The sequence below is a fragment of the Saimiri boliviensis genome, chromosome X, assembly GCF_048565385.1.
Source record: "Saimiri boliviensis isolate mSaiBol1 chromosome X, mSaiBol1.pri, whole genome shotgun sequence".
NCBI lineage: Eukaryota > Metazoa > Chordata > Mammalia > Primates > Cebidae > Saimiri > Saimiri boliviensis.
In genome coordinates, this window is record NC_133470.1 from 85821954 (window position 1) to 85829054 (window position 7101).

Below are 7101 nucleotides of genomic sequence, written 5' to 3' on the forward strand. Positions count from 1 at the left end.
CACTTAAAAATGTTATAATGTTACTTTCTGACTGACATTGCTTCTTTTGGGAAATCTGCCTTTAGTTTGGACCCCCTCCCTCCAAAAAAAAAGGCAGTTGAATTGTTTTGTAGCTGGAGGCATGGGCAAGGGGGATCCCCAGGCAGCAAACTCCCTCACAGGTGGGTTGAGGGCTAGGGCCAAGCCTCAAGTGGGTCTCCTGTACCTTGTGCTCCCCTGCCCAGCAGCCACGGGAGGGGCAGGCTTAGAGGGGCTGCCGTAACTGTTCACTTGGGTAGGGCATTAGAGGACTTGTACACTAGCTTCCCATCGCAGGTCTCGATCTTCACAACCATGGCCCTGGTGAAGCTGATGCGGCTAAAGGAGCTGGAGCCCAGGCCATAGCTGAGGCCAGGGCTTCTGAGGCTCCCATAGGCTGAGCACAGACCACTTGCATAGCCACTGGTGTTCTTCCTATGAATACTTATCTTCTGAATCCCAGACTCCAGCCAGCTCTCCTCACCCTCCAGTAGCTTCCTGTAGGTGGCGATCTCGATGTCCAGGGCCAGCTTGACTTTCATCAGCTCCTGGTATTCACGCAGCTACCACACCATGTCCTGCTTGGCCCGCTGCAGAGTGACCTTCAGCTCGGACAGCTTGGCATTGGCATCCTTAACAGCCAGCTCCCTATGCTGCTCGGCTGTGATGGCGGCCTCTAGGGAAGCCCTCTAGCCTTTGAGGCCCTCAGTCGTAGCCTGGAGCTGACTGATGTTCCAGTTCATCTTGGAGACCTCAGTTTTTATCATCCCCATGCTTCCCAGCCAGCGTCTGCAGCTCCTCATACTTGATCTGGTACAAGTTCTCTGCCTCAGCCCAGCTGTGGTTGGCCATTTTCTCGTACTGCACCTTGACCTCAGCGACGATGCCGTCCATGTCCAGGGAGCTGGTGTAGTCCATGGGCAGCACCATAGATGTGTCGGAGATCTGGGACTGCAGCTCCCAGATCTCCTCTTCATACAGCTGCCTGAGGAAGTCGATCTCATCAGTCAGCCCTTCCAGGCGAGACTCCAGCTCCACCTTGTTCATATAAGCTTCATCCACACCCTTCTTGATGAGGACAAATTCATTCTCCATCTCTGTACGCTTACTGATCTCATCCTTCTACTTGCTCTTGACATCCTCCACCAGCCCCTGCATGTTGCCAAGCTCCGCCTCCAGCTTCAGCTTCTCCTGGCCCAGAGTCTCCAGCTGCCACCTAAGGTTGTTGATGTAGCTCTCACTTATGCTGTCCATGTTGCTCTGAGCCATCTTCTGCTGCTGCAGGAGGCTCCACTTCAACTCCAGCATCTTGTTCTGCTGCTCTAGGAACCATACCTTGTCGATGAAGGAGACAAACTTGTTGAGGGTCTTGATCTGCTCCTTCTCCTGTGTGAGCACGGCCTGGATGTTGGGGTCCACCTTCAGGTTAAGGGGGCTCAGCAAGCTCTGGTTGACAGTGACAGTGGTCGTGCCTCCCATGCCACTGGCCCCACCATAGCCTCCACCTAGGCCAGCCTGGAAGCTGCTGCTGCCCACTTGGGAGAAGCTCAAAGAGCTGATGCAGGCACCAGGCCCACTCCTGTAGCAGCGGCTGCTGAAGGCCCAGAGGCCAGAGATGGCCAACTTGTAGGACTTCTGGGTTATCCCGATGGACATGGTGGAGGCAGGAGTGGAGGTAGGTGGGCTGAACCAGGTGGAGATGCCAGAAGGAGCCAAGAAGCTGCTTCTTCATCCCTTTGTTTTCTCAACAACTTGACTGTGATGTACATAGGTGTGGTTTTCATTTTGTTTATCCTGTTTATGATTCACTGAGTGTATTTATTCTGTGGATGTATGTCTTTTATTAATTTTGTAAACTTTTTGAATATTATTTCTTTAGGTATTGCTTCTGCCCCATTCCTTCTTTTCTCCCATTCCATGTTTGTTAGTTTTTTACTGTGTCCTACATATCTCTTATGCTCCATCTTTTTTCCCAATTATTTTTGTTCTTGTGCTTCAATTTTAATATTTTATATGATTTTGGAGTCACATAAACCTGTTCTTTTGTGTTACATATCCCATTAATCCAATGCACTGAATTCTTAGTTTTTCATTGTATGATATCTAGTTGATTTTTATTTTCATTAATTCAAATTCTGTACTACAGTTCTTGGTTCTTTTACATATTTTATTTAATTTTTCCTTCTTTTAAAAACATTAATCATAGTTAATTTTTAAGTCATTCTCTGATTATTTCACTATCCAGATCATGTGTGTTTCTGTGTCTATTTTCATCTTTTATTTTGATTTATATGTCATATTCTTACTTTTTTGTATATCTAGTAATATTTTCATCGCATGTCACGTACCATATATAAAAAATTGTAGAGGCTTCAGATGAGATATTCTACAGAGAGTTCCACTTTTCCCCTTTTAGGCACATAAGGTGAACATATGCTTAATTTAATCCAGTCAGAAATTGTTCATGATGAGGGCTAGAGTGCAGTTTTAATAAAACTCAGTCTATGTCTGGTTTGCTTCTTTTCCCTAGGATATAAGAGCTTTGTAGATTTTTATTTTGTAATCTCTGAAAGACTGTGGAAGATCCAGATCTGCTGTTCACAATTTGCAGCCTCCTGGAATTTCAAATTCTGGCACATGTTTGTTTCCTAAAGACTGGGTGATTGCTGGAGATTTCACTTCACCTTTTTATAGGTATTTTACCTAACTATGCCAGAAGTCAGCAAATGTTCAGTGGGGAAAACCTGCTGAACATTTGAGTATCATCAACTTTTGTATTTGTCGCACCAGCCTTGTCAAACTGCTAAAAGCTTTGCTGGTTTTTCTCTCCTCCAGCAGAGGCCCTTTGTTTGAGTGAGCCTGGTTTTCAGCCTGTTCTCAGAGTTGGTAAATTTTCCAAAGCAGAAAAACAGTTGAAGATTGTCAGCTTACAATGGAAAAGATTTTCTTTCCTTGAAATTTTAATTTAATCTTTGTTTCCACCACTATTTGGTACTTTAACATTACGATTTTTGTAAATCATCCAGTTTTTTGTAGTTGTAGAAGATTGTTGCCTCTCACATACTTTTATTCATAAGCATATCTGAATAGATATTTTTGAGGCTACTATAACTAGGATCTTTGAATGGCTTAAATAGTTCTTCCTCATTTATAGAACTAAAACGTTATTTTTCATATATTGTTTTTGTATCTAGCAATTTTACTTAAGTCCCTTTGTAAATTTAACACTTTATCCATAGATTTTAAAAGATTTTCTTATGTACTCAGTCATATAATATAAAAATGACAGTTTTACACTTCTTTTTGCATGCTTATGTTCTTATTAATGTGCTGAATTCTTTAGGACCTCCACTATAATGCTGAATAGTAGTGATGATGGCAGCCATTTTGTTATATACCCTATCTCAAAGACCAGTATTTTAATATATTACAAATATAGTAATAGATTGAATAGATATTTCCAGATACGTTGTATCATATTAAGTTCCCATGTATTCCTTGTTTCCTATTTTTTGGTATATATTAAATTTTATCAAGATCTTTTTGCCTATGCCTCTTTATGTAGTCAAAATATTATACTCTAAAATATTAATGTGCTGAATTACATTTTAAAAATTGTAACCAGAATTGCCTTCCTGAGATAAATCCAACTAGGTCATGATGTATTAAGCTGTTTATATATTGTTGGATATGATTTGTGAACATTTGAAGGATTTGTTCATTCATGGCCATGAGTCAGAATGGCCTTTAATTTTATTTGTTCATACAGTCCTTGTCAGATTTTGATCTAAAGGTTATGCTAGCCTCAAAAAAAGTAATTTGGGGAATTTTATACCTTTATTTATTCTATGGAAGAGTTTTTGTTAGATCATAATTATTTTCTTCTTGAATTATTGCTGGAAATTGCAGCAAAGCCATTTTTGCCTAGATTTTCTCTGTGGGAGATGTTTAGTTTTTAGTTTATTTAATAGTTACAGGAATAGTCAAATGATCCTCTTGTTTTGGTTTTCTCAGTGTTTTATTGAGATATAATCTGCATATCATGAAAACTACAAAAAAATAAACAAGAAGATTAATTTTGACAAATGTATACATTAATGTGACCATCACCCAGATCAAGGTAAAGAATAGTCCATGACCCCAGAAAGTTCCCTTGTGCCCTTTCCAGTCACTATCCCATACTTTAACTGACCATTGTCATATCATAGATGAATTTTGCCTATTCATGCACTCCATATAAATGAAATCATACGATATATGTTCCATTTTGTGTCACTTGTTTTACTCAGTACCACGGTTTTGAGATCCACACCAGTTGTTGCATTTATCGACAGTTTGTTCATTTTAGTACTAAATAGAGCCTGCATGATTGTACCACAGTTTATCAATTACACTGCTGTGGAATTTGTTTTCTCCCCCTAGTTTTTAGCTACTGTGAATAAAGTTGTTAAGAACTTTTTATTTAACTTTTATTTAACTGTTATTTAACTTTTTAAATGAACATATGATTTCCATTTTGTTGGTTATGTATGTATGAGTAGAATTGCTGGATTGTAGGTGTAGGTATATTTGAGAAACTGCCAAATACCTTTTCAGAATGGTTGTGCTATTTTAAACTTCCACCTTTTATGTATGAGAGATGAAGTTGCTTCACACCCTATTTGGCCTTTTACCCTTTATTGTGAATGTGTAGTGGTATTTGATTATAGTTTTAATTAGATTTTCTATGATGACTTGTAATGTACCTTCGCCTTGTTTGTTGACCATTTGCATATCTTTATATATATTCTTTTTTAAAAAATTTATTTTTCCATAAGTTATTGGGTTACAGGTGGTATTTGGTTACATGAGTAAGTTCTTAAGTAAAGATTTGTGAGAACCTGGTGCACCCATCACCAGAGCAGTATACACTGTACTATATTTGTTGGCATTTATCTTTTGCCCCTCCTACTCTTCCCCCCAAGTTCCCAGAGTCCATTTTATCATTCTTATGCCTTTGTGTCCTCACAGCTTAGCTCCCACATGTCGGTGAGAACATACGTTTGGTTTTCCATTCCTGAGTTACTTCACTTAGAATACTAGTCCCTAGGCCAGGCACGGTGGCTCATGCCTGTAATCCCAGCACTTTGAGAGGCCGAGGGGGGTGGATTACAATGTCAAGAGATCGAGACCATCCTGGTCAACAAGGTGAAACCCCGTCTCTACTAAAAATACAAAAATTAGCTGGGCATGGTGCTGCGTGCCTGTAGTCCCAGCTACTCGGGAGGCTGAGGCAGGAGAATTGCTTGAACCCAGGAGGTGGAGGTTGTGGTGAGCCAAGATCGTGCCATTGCACTCCAGTCTGGGTAACAACAGCAAAACTCCGAAACAAAAAAAATAAAAAGAATACTAGTCCCTAATCTCATCCAGGTCGTTACTGTTAATTCATTCCTTTTTATGGCTGAGTAGTATTCCATATATATATATGCATATGCCAGAATTTCTTTATCTACTCATTGATTAATGGGCATTTGGGTTGATTCCATGATTTTGCTATTGAAGATTGTGCTGCTATAAACATGTGTGTGCAAATATCGTTTTCAGATAATGACTTCTTTTCCTCTAGGCAGATACCCAGTAGTGGGATTGCTGGAGCAAATGGTAGTTCTACTTTTAGTTCTTTAAGGAGTCTCTACACTGTTTTCCATAGTGTCTGTACTAGTTTACATTCCCACTAGCAGTGTAGAAGTGTTCTCTGATTGCTGTATCCACACCAACACCTACTGCTTTTTAATTCTTTGATTATGGCCATTCTTACAGGAGTCAGGTGGTATTGCATTGTGGTCTTGATTTGCATTTCCTCTATCACTAGTGATGTTGAGCATTTTTTTCTTTTTTCTTTTTTTCTTAACTTTATGATTAGGTCTTTAATATAAATGATGGAAAAGACATATTTGAAGGGACACACTGATGTTTACAAACAGGAAGAATGGAGCTCAGGAGTCTTAAAAAGAACTAAAGTTTAATCCATTTTGATTAAAAACAAATTCTTTTTTTTCTTGTAATAATAGCTCACATTTGTTAGACATTTGCTGACTGTCAGGCTGAGCAATAAGAACTTTGTATTAACTCATTAACTCCATCTCATATACTTTTGAAATAGCTATTTTTTTAAATTATACTTTAAGTTCTGGGATACATGTGCAGATCGTGCAGGATTGTTACATAGATATACACATGCCATGGTGGTTTGCTGCATCCATCTCCCCAACACCTGCATTACGTATTTCCCCTCCCCAATTCCCTCACCCCCTGCTATCCCTCCCCTATCCCCCCTCGCCCTCCCACCCCCCAAAAGGCCCTGGTGTGTGATGATCCCCTCCCTGTGTCCATGTGTTCTCATTGTCCAATGCCCACTTATGAGTGAGAAGATACAGTGTTTGGTTTTCTGTTCTTGTGTCAGTTTGCTGAGAATGATGGTTTCCAGCTTCATCCGTGTCCCTGCAAAGAACATGAACTCATCCTTTTTTATGGCTGCATAGTATTTCATGGTTTATATGTGCCACATTTTCTTTACCCAGTCTATCATTCATGGGCATTTGGGTTGGTTCCAAGTCTTTGCTATTGTGAACAGTGCAGCAATGAACATATGTGTGCATGTTTCTCTATAATAGAATGATTTATAATCCTTTGGATATATACCCAGTAATGGGATTGCTGGGTCAAATGGTATTTCTTTTTATTTTATTTTTTTACTTTTTAATATTTATTTATTATACTTTAAGTTCTGGGGTACATATGCAGATTGTGCAGGTTTGTTACATAGGTATACACATGCCATGGTGGTGGTTGGCTGCATCCCTTGCCCCGTCATCTGCATTAGGTATTTCTCCTAATGCTATCCCTCTCCTAGCCCCTCAACCTCTGCTATTCCTACCCTAGCTCCCCCACCCCCCAGGCCCTGGTGTGTGATGTTCCCCTCCCTGTGTCTATGTGTTCTCATTGTTCAACACCCACTTATGAGTGAGAACATGTGGTATTTGGTTTTCTGTTCTTGTGTCAATTTGATGAGAATGATGGTTTCCAGTTTCATCCATGTCCCTG

General features: G+C 40.0%; 1 pseudogene; it reads right to left on the minus strand.

Annotated features, from left to right (window-relative positions):
- Window positions 1-266: 266 nt before the first annotated feature.
- LOC101036720 (keratin, type II cytoskeletal 8 pseudogene) lies at window positions 267-1674 on the minus strand (annotated as a pseudogene).
- Window positions 1675-7101: the final 5427 nt, after the last annotated feature.